Source organism: Anguilla anguilla, chromosome 1 (genome assembly GCF_013347855.1).
Source record: "Anguilla anguilla isolate fAngAng1 chromosome 1, fAngAng1.pri, whole genome shotgun sequence".
NCBI classification, from domain to species: domain Eukaryota; kingdom Metazoa; phylum Chordata; class Actinopteri; order Anguilliformes; family Anguillidae; genus Anguilla; species Anguilla anguilla.
In genome coordinates this window covers 16,620,074-16,635,463 of record NC_049201.1, presented here as the reverse complement: position 1 = coordinate 16,635,463, position 15,390 = coordinate 16,620,074, and the positions used below count along the sequence as shown (strand labels likewise).

The 15,390-nt window shown below is 42.7% G+C and overlaps 1 protein-coding gene across 2 annotated transcripts in view; it reads right to left on the bottom strand.

Annotated features, from left to right (window-relative positions):
* Positions 1–15,016, bottom strand: part of LOC118234899 (pleckstrin homology domain-containing family G member 3) — a 69,995-nt gene extending 54,979 nt beyond the window's left edge. Inside the window, exon 1 of one of the 2 annotated variants that reach the window (XM_035431777.1) lies at positions 14,736–15,016. The gene's annotated coding sequence lies outside the window, so the exon portion shown is untranslated. Of the gene's footprint in view, positions 1–14,615 lie in introns of both variants that reach the window. The other variant, XM_035431768.1, reaches the window with a different exon arrangement.
* Positions 15,017–15,390: the final 374 nt, after the last annotated feature.

Below are 15,390 nucleotides of genomic sequence, written 5' to 3'. Positions count from 1 at the left end.
TCAACACCAAGACTGTTGCTTGCTGTATCTCAGACTCCAGCACACACGATTTCCAGCAGTTGACTCATTAATCCCAGAATGCACTGCAGACTACAGCACTGCATACTGTACTAAGGAAAAAAGGAAGTTAATATCTGCTGTCTGATTGGATTTCAGGGATACCTAATGATGGGAACCCCATAGGGAGCCTTACCATGTGATTTCAATTTCCACCTTGTTTTTAAGGTCATGCACTTTATTAGTAGTTTGTCACCTGGAAAAGATGTGGAGCCTAGCCTTGTTTTTACAGCTGGCCATTTTTATACCAAGCAATTACTCCTGTGAGTGATTTATAGGGGATAGAAAACCACAGAAACAAGGATATGGAAACATTCCCCACACCGAGCAGGTGTTTTGGGAGTATACAGACAAAGTGTGGAAACTGCACAATAGATTGAGGGAACTTTTCGGATTCTCTCATTTCCTGCCATCATGCCATAATTAGCCTATAGATATATTTAATTCTTAGACAATAACATAAATATGAATACATGAATGGCCAAAATCAATCAGATAACCTACCACTTTTGCCACTTTTCTTATACATTACCTAAATAAACTTTGCACCTTATATATTAGTATGCATATCAAACGGGAGAATGTGGGAGGACCTAATGATTGACAGGATCAGACTGCAAATAATTCGCCAAAGTCTGGGACTTTTCCCAGTGTTCTGATGGGAATCAGTGAGGTGGGGAATAAACCAGTTGTCTGCAGAAGTGCAGTCCCTGTTATTCCCGAGATGCATCCAGTGTTTGGTGTAACATCTGCAGGAGGGGTGTTAATGGAGCCAACACACACCAAGAGTCACCCAGACACAAAGAGTCCCCCTCCTGTCATGAACACACATGGTAGACACTGCGTCACACATGCTGGTTGCACATGCGCACAAACAAAACACACACACACGCACATTTTTCTGCCACAGCCACCTAACTCCAAAATGTGAAAGGAAGCAACAAATATCCAAGAACCATAAAATACAATATTTATCCATCCCTCCCATTACTCAACACAAAAATAGAAAAATTGTATTTGGATTAAAGATATTTAAAGAGCATTCGGTTCCACAGTATTGGACAGTCGAACAAAATTGGCTAATTATTAAATCCAGTCATTTTTTCTTGGTTGAAAATGAATTTCTTTCTCAACCTCAGCCCGCAGGTGCTTTATTTTATTTTATTATTTTTTTTCCAGCCATCTCTGAAAGTTTGTCTGTCTGTGGCTCCTCTTCCTCTTTCACTCAGATGACCCTGTCAATCATGCAGAAATCACACACTGCATCCTGGATGCCTCCAGGAGTTAAGCGGCTACTTCCTGTCACACGGCCCTCTCTCCCTTGGCATTGTGGGGGATTTCTTCACTCAGGCATTCTTCAGTCAGATGTTCCCACAGACACGGCCTGCTCACAAGAACAGAGCCTGCTGCACCGCTTCAAAGGAAAAGTGCACATCCGTGGATGCATTCATTTTCCCTCTTACACCGGGCAGATGCCTGATGAAATCACGTGCTAACGGCGATTGAAGTAGCGCTATCAATGCATAGCAGTGTGGACCATGCCCGGGTTACTACATGTAGGTTAGCATAGTGCGAGGGAGCTGCAGTATGCAGTTTCCTCCAAGCACACTAGCCTGCTTCCTGTAAGAATGCATCAAAATGCTATGCACTGGACAGTAACTCCCGTCTCTGCACCCAGCCCCCCATGAAAAGGTCCTGAAGTTAATGGTGTGTGTATATTTTGGCTCAAACTCAACAGTGGATCATATCCATCTTATTGTAATGCGGTATTAATGGCATACTAAAAATTCAAACCTCATCAAACATAGTTCCCATGGATTTTCTCAGTGATGGGAGAAGCCACTCCGGGGCTCTTCCTGACATGCTGAATATGAGCTCCAATTCTCTTCCTGAATGGCAACAACCTGCATGAGAACTGCAGTCTGCACACACTCCCAGAGGAGGGGGTAGGACACTCACTCTCTCAGCTGATGTATTTTGTTTTTCTTTCAGTCATTTTCTCCTCCGATAACCTCAGAGAGGCCAGAGCCAGAAATCAGACAGTGGCACATTTTCCCCTCCTCGTTTCCTCTTTCATCTCTCTCTCTCTCTCGCATCGCTGTCATTAACCGATCTAGCGGGTGGCAGCTTGACGCAAGCGGACCCCTTGCTGAACTCACAGAGAGGACAGCAGTCATCCTCCACTGAGTCCGAAGGTCGTCAACCCAAATCCGCTGGTAGGCGGCCAGGAAGTCTGAAGGTCAGAACATTTGACAGTAATGTTGTCCTCAAAGTTACCAGTATTAATGCTGTTTTAAAACCCTGATCTAGAAAAAAAAAAACCCATGCTGAACACACCTAATGACTGAAAAAATATCACCAAACAACCTGTACATGCCACATCCGCTCTTTCAAACGTACAAAACTGATAGAGGGAGCAGCATCTGTGTAACCTGGAAAATGGGCTGGGGAACCAAAGGTTGCAGTTTCCAGTACCAGAAAAGTCACTGTTGTAAAAGCCTTGAGCTGAATTTACAATCAGCCAAATTAGCTTAGCAGATGTTATCCAGGATGTTATCCTGAAGCCTACAACACCTTTATCTGTCTGACTCCTGGTTCAAACCAACAACATTGTGGTCACAACACAAATTATTTCCCATTCCCTCTTTCACACAGATGTCGTTCTATGCTATACTGCCATTGTAAATTAGACAACACTATACCTAAATTACTAAACGCCAACAAGTTTTAAAGAATTACACAGTTCTCAATTATCCATGTAAACCTCTAGGTCCATTCCCAACAAATGATTGAGGACCATCTATAGACCTATAATGTCATTCAAAAATATTCAGTGTTCTTGGCTGATACTAACCCGACGCTTGATGAAGAAGCAAAATATACAGTCTCAATATCTGCCTGAATGTAACATCAGACCGCAGTACCACCACCTTCCTGCAGATGTCACTACCACTGCAGGAAGAGTGGCTAGCAGTGATCTATTGCATTTTAGCAGGAAAGGTACTGGAATCATAAATCTGCCTATCTGCACTTGCTAATCCAGTTGTCAGAGCTTTTGTTATGTAAGTAACAGAAAACTTAGTCTCAGCCTTGGAGCTTTACTGCAACAGTTCACTTGTCTCAGACAGCTTCTTAGACCTGAAAACCACTGTTTTACATCCCTTTGCCACAAAGAACATAATAATTTCCAAGTACATGTTTAGGAACAACACTGCTCTTTCACTGTAGCAAAACCAAATTTTATTATTAAAATTCGCATGAACCATGCTTCCCTTTACACACCGGCCTGCACTGAATGGATCGATTCTAAATGGATGCGCACACGCTTCTGTCTTATCAGCGGGGAAGGGAAATTCTTCCCATTCCGCAGCACAGAGCCACTCAGTGTTTGGTGTTAGCTTGTGCCAGGCACTCGCTAACATACGGCCTTCAGGCTGAGGCTGAACAGGCCTGTGTGTCCTCGGCCCCCAGCTCTTACGCTGGCCTCACAGCTGTGAAGAACAGCTGGGCCTGCCGCGTCACACCAGGGCCGCGATCAGAACCCTCAGGACACCGGGGCCTGAAGAAGACACGGCGAGCTTTGGGCATGTGATACTGCACTGATGTAGCTCAACCAAAACTCAACCATAATAACCCACACTCCTTTGAAAAAAAGATAGGACTTCCTCCAGGTTTGCAGGAACACCCGTGGCCCAAATCTGCATATTTTATCAGGCCAGTGAATTCTGCAGCCCCTTACCTGTGCACATTTGCCAGAGTTCAAAAGTTTGGGAGCTAACTCAAAGACACTAGATTTCTCTGTAAAGCCATACTCCCTGAATGAAAAGTAAGAGGTGTGGCAGTGGTACACATTCGACTGTTAGGCTCACACAGTGGAGTTAATTAGGGTGTAGCTCTGTATGCATTTTTTTTCCTTAACTGAATTAGCACAGATGACTGAACCTGAAAACTGGCCTCCTGCGATTACTGGCCAGCCTTTTAGACTTGCATATCTTGCTTTGTGAAGGTCAGAGCTACAGGAATTCTTTCAGGATTAAGCTCAGCATTGTTCCAATTGCCCTCCACTGCTGGCCAATGCCCCATGCGGACAGCCAGACCTGCTTACCCAAATCTGCCACGGGGGTTTATAAGCTGAAATACACGGGATCACAGACCACAAAGTAAAATGCAGGATGAAAATATAGTGCACAGTTGAGTGTTAAAGATTTTCCGATCATCTGTCATCACTGATACTAAAAGCACACTTTAAATTTCAATTTGGGCATAGTGGTCAACTTTTATCGTGTGACCAAATGATGAAGAAATGGGAGGTATCACTGTACCCTTTTCAGAGCAGGCAACCAGCACGCCATTCCCAAGCGGAAAAAGACAGGGACCGAGTGACATGACTGGGCAGCCACAATAAACAAACATGTCCGAGCCGCCCACTCCTGGTCCCATGACCGCACACAGCCGTGATACAAAAGGCTTCATTCTGCCAGGCTACTCTGCAGCTCGCTAGCCAATGGCTCCGTCTCACAATGCACTGCACACACAATATGCATTATAGCACCTCCAGGTCACAACATCAGCATCAGGCAAATGCTTTTAGTCCAGAAATGCACTTCCCCTCTGCATCCATCACCTGCTCCGGAATCATCATGTGTGACACGCAGATGCAAGCATTGTGTAGTTGCTATCCAACAAGATTCTGACACATCAAAGTAAAAATATACAGTGGCTACTACCTTTCATGATCTTAAAGCAAAAAACACAAAACAAAGTGGAACCTTTCTCATTACACAAACAAGTAAATATAAATATAAATATAAATTCAAAAGTACAGTGAGGCTCTGCATTCCTCCCCCAAATAGGTAACAACTATCCGTGGAGAAGGACTGCCAGAGCATGCAGGCTAGACTGGTGTGGCTCCCAAACTGCTCTTCCTGTGTCAACACCCCACCCCCAAAACACACACAAAGCTCAAATAGACAAAGTCTAAGTCCGCAGCGCAATTCATAGATATGTGTGTCTCCTATGCGGTATCTGTGTCTACTATGTGTTTATCTATAGGTAAAGGTGTTCCAAAGACAGATACACATTTATCTGTTTTTGACATTTGTTTTTATTTCTGAGCCTGTATGTGTAAACAGCTGACACAGAACCACTTTGACTTTGCAGTTAGAAATGTCACAGCACAAAAGAATCAGCAAGTAAGACACTTACAGAAGATAAGGCAAAGGTAAGCAGTAAACTACAACCACTTTCTGCTCTCCATACATCACCCAAATATGGCTCTGAATCCATGTTTAATCAACGTTATCTACAGTACAAGTTCCCTATGATAGAATATACAGCAATACTCAATACTGGCTGGCTATTCGCAAGGATGAAACAGGAGAAAAATAGACTAGCACACACTCAATGCCTTCTTCCAAAGCTAAAAGCCAAACCATCTAATTAGCTGAAACAAAAAAGACATCCTAGACGTGACTAAAGGGGAGCATGCAGGCAAAAAGAGGTCTGTTGACCTGAGCAAACACGACTGTCAAACATCTGTAATGGACACAGATCCAGGTCCATGCATTCGGAGAGCATTTATTCCCACAGTTTATAAGTGTGTTATCCCAAATTTGACCTCCTAGCATGAGGGGCTGAAGATTAGTCTCTTAATTGGACACAGATGCCAGCAAATTGCTTCTGGAAAAAAAAGAGATTATGGAATTTACTCCAAAAAATGGTAATTAGATGCTTCATCTTTCTCTCTTCTGTTTTTTCTCTAAGCTGAAGATAGCATTTCTTTAATCTCCTCACTTTTCAGCTGCAAGGTTGCCAAAAAGTGCTTGCTTCATTGAGTGCACACAGAAGGCTAACAGCTGTGTGAGCCACATAGACCATTGGATAATGAGCAGCAAGGAGCTCAGGCCCGGGGTGAGTAAGCTTCTGTATCAAAAGACAAAATGCTATCAGAACAGATGTTTTAAAAGATTTAAAACTGCATACCACCCTGCAGCCTTCTCATGTCTAATTACTGAAGCTAAATGGGCTTGTCCCCAAACTGGGCACACTTCAGATGTCAACCTTTTGACCTCATTGCACTGTGGCCTCTGATGCACATTACAACGATTTGCAGCCAAGTGAGACATGGCTGGGATGAGAAGCAGCACCTCCAAGTCTAAGGCCATGTTCCCAGGAAAAGATGGCTTGTTCCCTTCAGACGAGAGGGGAGCAACTGCCCCAAGTGGAACAGTTGGAAAAGTATCTTGGGGACTAATTCACGAATGAGGGTAGAAGGGATTGTGGGTCTGAGCACTGGTTGGGTGCAGCAGCCACATTGTCGTGGGCATTGTATTAGATTGTAGTGGTGAAGATGGAGCTCAGCCATGAGGCAAAGCTCTCAATTTACCAGTCAATCTTCGTTTCATTGGGTTGTGAACGAAAGATCTCAGAATAGAGCCACTGCTCCTTTGCATGGAGAGGAGCCAGTTGAAGTGGTTCACTGTTTCAGGGGGCCTACCTGAAAAAAAGAATTTCACATTATTTTCCACAAGGGGTTCCTTGTGGAAAGATGATCATCTTGGAGAAAAAAAAAAGACTTGAGTACTGTGGCACTCTGAGGTGATCCTGAAAAGGCAAAAGTGCAGAAAGAGAGCAACAATGCTGTGGGGAGGTCCAGATAAACCTCTCTGCCTCCAGAGAGGCCCGATGGGGTCACAGACGGTGAAACTGGCTAGCAGGAAATGACATCACGAGAGGGGCATGCTAGAGAAATTACCAACCGTCACTCTCACACATTTCATGCATGGCTCAGAGTCTATAAAATAGCATACAGCTCTACAAATACTTGGGGAGAAGAGGAACTTTTCCACAACAGTGAAAAACGCATCTCCAAGCAAGGCCTTTAAGAATACTGTATAAGTAGGTTGTTCCCCTCAAAGACCAGCTAAATTGGGATTAAAGATGAACGGGAGTGTGAAACAGTAGAAAACATGAATGGACATGCTGTTGCCTGTGGCACTGCAATGTAATACACCAATCTCTTTCAACAACACTAAATTGCTGTCATGTCTGCAACCAGGTGTTTCGTCTTTTAAGTGATCGGAGGACATTTTGGGATTTTCCAATTATTGCTGAGTTGCAACATAGACACTCAGCCATATACAGGACAGCAAGATCATCGGTAGTGGAAAATGACTTGGATTCAGAGCGTAATTATACCTTGACTCCTACTCAAAATCCCCAGATGAAAGTCAGCTACAAGAGTGGAGACATATCAGAAGAGACTTTCATAATTCCCACTACTTTTAATGCTAGAAGTATCTTCAAATCTGACTCCGGAAAGCAATCTACCAAACTAGCAGACTTTCCAAGTGGGAGGCAAACTAATGAAGTGTTGGGAATCAGCTAAAAATAGTATTTCTGGGCAGAGCCCACCCCTTGGTCTCACAGCCTTCCTGCCAGAGAGGAAACACAAAACCTCATCCAAAAAGCATCAGCCCAACTAAGGCCCAGGGGATTCTGGTAGTACAATACAAGTCTTCTAGGATGCCATCAACCAATAAGAGGCCTTCCTTGGAGCAGTGTCATGATGTTTGTATCACAGAAAAAAAAGGCAAACATGCATGTATGGAGTCTATTCGGCTGCAGGCCGAGACAAAGTCTCATTATTTCAATGGTACAGGTCCTGTGTATTTTGCCTGACCTCTTCCTTAGCCCCCTCTGGCTCTCCAGCAAACACACACTCTCACCAGCACTAACCAACCGCTCTCTTTCCCACGTCACTCTGCCTGTGCTGCAGCCATGACGCAATTCGCAGGAGAGAACTATTTGCTCAGCCTTGGGAAGGCAGAACAAATCCCTAAAAACACAACAAGGCTGGCCTACTGGCCTTTTTCCCCATTCTAGGCTTTCCTGAGTGGGGGAACACTATTTTTCAGAGTGGCTACATTCATAAGAGGGTACAGAGAGTTTGGAAGGACTCTCTAGAACTCTATGTAATTCCGCTTCATCCAACAGTTTTATGTGTTAATAAACATTAGAAGCTTGTATGTGCTACCATACCAAACAATATCAGCAGACAATTTAAATACAAACATATACAGAAACATAAATGGGAATGTAACCACCTGTTGATACGAAGGAAAGACAGTAATCTAATGTGGGCTCACAACTGTGTCCGACTAAGAAAATTGCCCTAATATAGATTTTTTTTTTCCAGTGCTCACCTCCTGACATTTAATTTGTAACACAAAACCCCAACAGAAACAAAATTCTAAATGGCATCCACTTCGTTATTTACGTTCCATTCTTTAATCCAATCCACTGCTTTGTAATCACTGCACAATTCAAAGTGTCCCAATGCAATCTGGATAAGCCTGCCACCCTTGTGAGCATTTAAGGAGCCCGGCAAAGATAAACCGCCTTGGTGCTCTAGCGGGGCACGTACGACCCACCGCAGTCCAATTGGCTAATAAACACATCCTCTGCTGGTTACCAAATACGCTGGGAATTCCATGCTTCCCTTGAAATACAAGTCCAATGAGGCTTGGAGGGGGGGGGGGGTGGTGGACTTAATTTCACTTATTTGTTTCCTGTGGAGGAGGGCATTAAAATAAAGTGCTGGAGAACTTCTGAGTGCCACACATGCAGCTTAGCTTCAGCTTTTTATCATGATTAGGTCAACGTATCATTTGATTCCTGTGGGATAAAGACAGGCCGTGGGAGTTCAGAGGCAATTCTAGTCCGAGTGATAGCTGTTCAAAGCTAGATAGAAAGCTTTGAAAAGCCCCTTTGATCAATAATCAATATAGGTCATCGCATTCCTAACTCCCTGCCTGCCACTGGGATAACAGTTCTTTCAGCCATTTCATGGGTGACTACCCTTTCTTATCTTTTGTGAGGTGCTGGACAGTGTACAGTTAGTGTAGACTAATGTGGTTGACTAGACTACTGGTTGACTAGGCTACATAATCTTGAATAATTACAAAAGGCAAGCAGATCCCATAGTGCATATTCAATACTCGTGTGACCACAACAAGGCACTTTATCTTGATTGCTATAGTAAAGGTCTACCCGTGTCATGGGTTGTATGCAACTGTAAGCACCACTAACCACCAAGGACAAGGGTGTCTGTCAACAATTGACATATAAATACAACTACATCATTACCATTAGAATTACCGGTTGTAGTGTTGGATAGTGGTTAGAGAGGTTTCAAGGTCAATTGCCAGGTAGGGCATTTGTGCAAAGAACTTAATCTGAATGACTCCAGCAAATAATTGTCCTGATGGATAACTTGCGAAGTGTGAGCCACATGAGCTAGGCAAAAAAAAAAAAAAAGAAACTCTTTCCTGGTGGAATTATGTTATGTTAAATTTTGTATTCCAAGCGATCAGTGTGGCCTTCTGCCTTTCTGCCCAGGATGGCTGGATCCTGTGGAGTCAGTCCTGTGCTTGGTTTTAACACAGTGCTTTGTGGGAAGAGGGGGCTCCATTTTAGCCAGCTACCTTGGATAAATAGCTTAGGAGCTTCAAGTTTTGCAGCCTGAAATTTAAATGAAAAAATCATCCTCGGGTATGTTAGTATACCCGAGCTGAGACACATGTAGACCCTGCACAAGCGCAAGTGTGCCAACACAGGGAGACACTTTATAAGCAGTACAGAAGGAAGTAAGATTCTTGCCGAGCTTAAATTGCACGCCACATAACAGCAAGAAAATAAAAACAGGCTGCAAAGAAAAGAATGTGCCCATGTGACATATGTAGTGCCTCCTGACAGACATTTTTTCTGGAAACATGAACAACCAGATTATAGGGGTTAAATGACATTGGGTTATGTGGTTATTCAAGTAGAGCAGCTGAGGAGAAAAATGACCCACACATCAGCGCATTGCTTTACAAGAAAAAAAAGAGACCAAGGTTGCTCTTCCTCTGCAACGAAACGACTGAGCCTTGCAATGACAAGGTCAGTAATCTGGCGGGAATAGCATCTCAAAGCCACAGTGACTGCACGCCTAACCGCAATCCTTAACATTCAGCTTCACACATGCCTGCCGCCGTAAACCGTAGAATTCCTGGCATTGTGCGGCATGTTGCCAGTGTGTCCCGTTTCAAAGCCGTACACTCTTCACACATCTGACACGCTGTATGCAGCAGCACAGAGGTAACTGGCCCAGTAAGAGCAAGCTGCTACCCTACACAAAGTGCCCTGCCTGTGGGGTTTTACGGCCCCATTAGCACTACAGTGATACCAGGATGTCCCTCAGAGATCCAGCCTGTTCAAACGCACTGAGAACGGCACTTGACAGATAATGTTTTTTGTTTAACTTCTAAGTTTACCATAAAATTTGTCAGTGTAACACTGCCTCGTATGTCTTACTGAAGAATTTGCAGGTCTTCCAAACTAGGGGGGGAGGGCTTGACTATTCTTAAAGAGTATAGCTCACTTCCAGGGCTTTTTTGATATTATATAAATTTTAAGTATATGTTTTTGGCCCAAAATGTCTTTTTTGTGTGTGTGTGTGCATGATGAAAGACATCTGTTAAGCTTTCTAATGGCAGGAAACGTAACTGCAGTAAAAGTGTCTTCGGAGTTTGAATTGTGCTTTCTTGCTTTAAAGCAGAAACGCGCAAATGTCCCACATGTCATTAGAAACTGCAGTAGGTATCCAAAATATCCTACCTCACTCAGAAAAACTGTTGATTGAGCCAATCAAATGCATACACTATGTCTTTAGAAGGTAAACCATTCTTTTAAAACTTAGACTGGATATGTGCTGGCCACTGTGGGACTTTATGGAGAAGCATCAAATAGTTGATAAAATATTACACCCAGGCCAGTTGTTTTGCTATGGACAGCTTTCCAAATTTTTAGTCGAATATCATAAATTGTCCGAATAGCTGTGCATAGAATAATGACTTCAAGAGTTCCATTAACCCTTGAAGTCCTCAATTCTCTACTTAAGTTCACCACAAGGTCAGGGCATGCGCATATCTGAAAACCAGGGATAAACCATTTAAGGTTGTAGATTAGAACCTCCAGACAATATTTTTTGAGTTCTGCAGCATGAAAACCACAAATGCGTTCTCCTGAACAGCAAGCTCCACTGCACTTTGAACCCACCACTTCCTCTTCAGATCTGCTGAATGACCAGCTCACATGACAGCTCATGTTTTCTGCACCGATATTTACAAAGAACCTTCATTGCATAGTCAAATCATCGGAGCCAGTGTGTGGAGATATCTCAGTTTCCATTTTCTGATATCACAGCCTGCGTCCTTATGAACGAGATAAGAAGCATTCGCTCGGGCCACTCTGCCCACCCTTATCCACAGTCAATCAGGAAACAGTGAGTGTGCTGGAGCACCCCAGTGTGTTGGGCACGACAGGGGAGGCCAGCCCGAAGAGGAACTGGGCGTGCCCGTGGCACTGAGCCACACAGCAGCGGTGCTCTGACAGAGAGAATTCATTGTTCGGCACTTCCCAAAACCGCACTGACCTACCCTCTCAGCCAGTACTAGAGGTGGGCTGTCCATTAAGCCTAAATGCACCAGCCATCACAGGAGCTCAACAGTAAAAGAAAAGAGAGGTTAATGTTGCTGGAGACTGGTATCTTTCCAACAGTCCTTGTTCCATTCAATTAATTGCTGATGGGAAAATTCCTACAGCTTTCTATATACAGCCTGAAGCACCCATGAACTCTCCTTTACTGTCAAAGAGTGCTGCGTGGTTCTCATGAACTGGCAATGGAAAGAGTGAGAATCCTGCTGCCAATCCTTTTTATTTTCAGAGAGGGGCTAAATCAGTTAAGTTAGATGGGAACATGTCTTTGCACTTAGATCACTGCAGAACCCTGGCAATTTTAAGCAAATATTGTCCCCGTCTATAACAGTTTTTTTTCCCGTTTTGTCCTGCACATCAAAGTATCGGACCAAAGTTCAACAGAATGAGGCAATAATCCCCTCCCACCCCCCACCCCCACCAACACAAACTGTAAAACCTTCCTATGCAGACAACTGGTCAATCGGTGACTCATATCAGTACCTAGACTCCTCCTGCCAAGGATCACCTGTCGACAAACGTATGACAATAAAGTCTAGATGAGATACGGTGCTTCCGTTTGCCACACCTGGCCTATACAATAACCGCTCATCTCTAGTTGCACAAGAGACATGCCAATAAGCTAATTATGAGGTAAACGCACTTTACAAGGGAAAACACCGTCTGTATCCAATGCATGACTTTGCCAAAGACTGATATTGAGTAAGCACAACTGTACACTTACGTAACATGCTAAATTGAGAAGGTGCCTAACACTAAACAACCTACATGTTCTCAAATTTTATTCTGTCTACAGCAGCAGAGACCGTTTTCATCGGAGCCGCCACCAATCCAGGAAAGGCCCAACCCTCCATCCTATCTGCGTGAAAATCTTCAGAATGGCAGGGCTTCACTTCCTGGCACGATGGGGGCACAACAGGGCGCTTTTTAGAGGTCTCCTTAAAAAAAGAACTCAAAGGATGAAACCTGTTAAAAGTCACCATTGTTGGAAGTAATCCCCTTTGTTCTGCATTGTAAGTATTGAAACGAGGTGACTGAGTAATAGACCCGCTTGTCTTTGTCATGCATTCCAGCACCCAGAACAATGACATCGTCAGAGCACTCCCTGTCCATGCAGGTAGAACTGACGCACTCCTGGCAAGTCCAAACTACTCAGCTCTTCTCTTCTCTACACACAGAAATCGACATCAGAAAGCTGTAATATAACAAGCAAAAGAAGTACAAATTTCCCTGTGGGCTCTACATTGATGTAAATCAAGAAATGATAACATGCTCAGTTCAACAAAAAGCAGTGTGTGCGTAGCAGGCTACCATGACAGTCAATGATAAACCAACTTTGCACATTACCTGTAAATAAAAGGACATGGCACAATGACTATCACACGTGGTCAAACAATGAATGCTGCACATATAAATATTGAGACAGAAACAGCATCTTGAGAACCAGCTGTGGTGAGAAAGGCCAGGTTAAGATCACATGACCAAAAAAGACCTTTGCAATTAAAAGTGGGGAAAATGGGGGTCTTGTCCCCAAGTTGACCCCAATCATACTGGAGTGGCACGCCAAGCTTACCATGTTGTGATTGTCTCCTACAGCATCAGTTTATTTACATACATTTGCATTTTTGCTTTTGCATGTGGGCTACATTTTATTTATTATCTACATTAACATAAGTTTAATTTTTAACTACAAGGACTAGACAGACAGCTGCTTGATTTGGAATTGTCTGATGAAGGCCAGTGATCAATCTGCTTCAGTAAATTATAATGTGAATCTTACAAAACTCCCTCACTTTTAAAATGCAACAAATATCATAATTGCTGCTCTTTCTTCATAAATAGGATTACTTTAAAAGTCAGAACTACATATGGACAGATCACCCACCCATCCAGGGCTATCCTGCAAACTGACTGAGAAGCACAGATAAGACTCCTTTAACACAGATTTTAAGTACTTAGGCAGGTGCCTCCTCCAAATAAAAATGAATACCCCAATTTCAGTGTCTATTACAATTAAACAATTTTAGCAATCATGAATGACTATCTTATCAAATCAGTATCAGATAACCCATAATAATAATAATAATAATAATTATTATTATTGTTATTATTATTATAAATAGCTTCTGGTGTGCGGTCAAATTAAATATTTTCTGATCAAACAAACTAGAAAGACACACAGGTAGCTGATTAGTCAAAGGGTGGAGAGACGGCACTTCACCTTACGTGCCTCCTTACGTGCATGACACCAGAATTTAAGTTGTGGAACTGTGCAAGTAAAACCAACATAGAATTTAAAATAGTATTCTGTCTATGCACCATTTTGTAGATGATCCGTAGACAGATCAACTACAAAAACTAGCCCTGCGTATACAAAACGGACTACAATACTGTATTTCAAATATTTTTATTTTCACTAATACTTTTCATTCGAAACACCAAACAAACAAACGTTTGTTGCATCAATTCACAATAAACAATCTGAACTTCAGTGGCCTGTCCTATAAAGCCATGTGCCTATAGCACAATCCACACAAACGCAATCGCTGCACAGTAAACGGCACTTTAAGTACTGTTATCAAGTAGCCACAGATCCTGCTCGCCATAAATGTATACTTTCAAAGTAACTAGACCTCCATATAGCCTAACCAATTTAAGATACTAGCGTCGGGAATGTTATTGCATCGTACAGTGACATTGTATTTATTTATTTTTTTTACATTTTTTAAAATACAGATTTAAAAACATTAAACCGTTCTTTTAATAGCTTACTATAAACAATTTGACATTCTCAAAAACTGCAGTAGGCTAACCTACTAGCGCAGCGTACCGATCCAAACCGAGTTGATTGGTTAAAAACAAATTCAAACATAATTCCTCAGTGCTCCCATCTCGACTTCCTATGACAGGCAGATTTGAATGAATAACTCCCGCAAATATTCGTGAAAAGTAAACTTATTATCTGTCTCGATCACACTGCAACATAATCAATTAAATGAATTTTTTGTCATTCTACTTACAAAATTCTTGCGTAGAGGCTTCCTGTTACCAAAGAATCAGCGGCCAAGACCAAAGTGATATCGAGCACATTCGGTATGTTCCCTTTATACCACTCCTTAGAAAACAAATCCTCCACCTACCATTTAATTCCGCACAATGTGGATACAGTTGCCTCTGCACTGTCCTAAACTAGTGGCGATAGCTTTAGTGTGGAACTACAAGTAATACTCAAAGGCAACACCTCCTTTGCGCCTGCGTCGAAAATGTAACTTTTTTCAGCATTCAAATAGCGACCTTTGATGGAAGCATCTATTTTACATTTGTAAGTCGGTCCGACGGGATTGAAATCTTCTCTTTCTATACAGTTCTGTACAGTCCATAGAAATTATTTAAGAAACCGCCGGATTCGCACAGCCTACAGGAAGCCTTTGTCAAGTTGATAAAAATCTTTCCGCTGCATTTTTTAAAACTGGCTGAGCAACTAGCCTAGGTATTTGTTCGGACAAGATATTACACAATACCAATTTTCCGAGCAAGTTTTGGTGTCACAATATAAAGGGAAATGTCTATACGTTAGTTTAGGTCCCCACATATTAGTAACCAGCCGTAATGTCCTATTTTGTCCTGCGTGAATATATTGTGTATGGCTACTGCTTAGCCCTACTTGCCAGCAAGTTTAGCAAGTTATTCGTAGCCCACAGTACATGTAGCCAGTGTGTGTATCTTTTAACCTACTGCAACAGTTATCATTAGGCTACAGTGTATTTTTCAGTGTTTACGTTTGGTCATATGAAC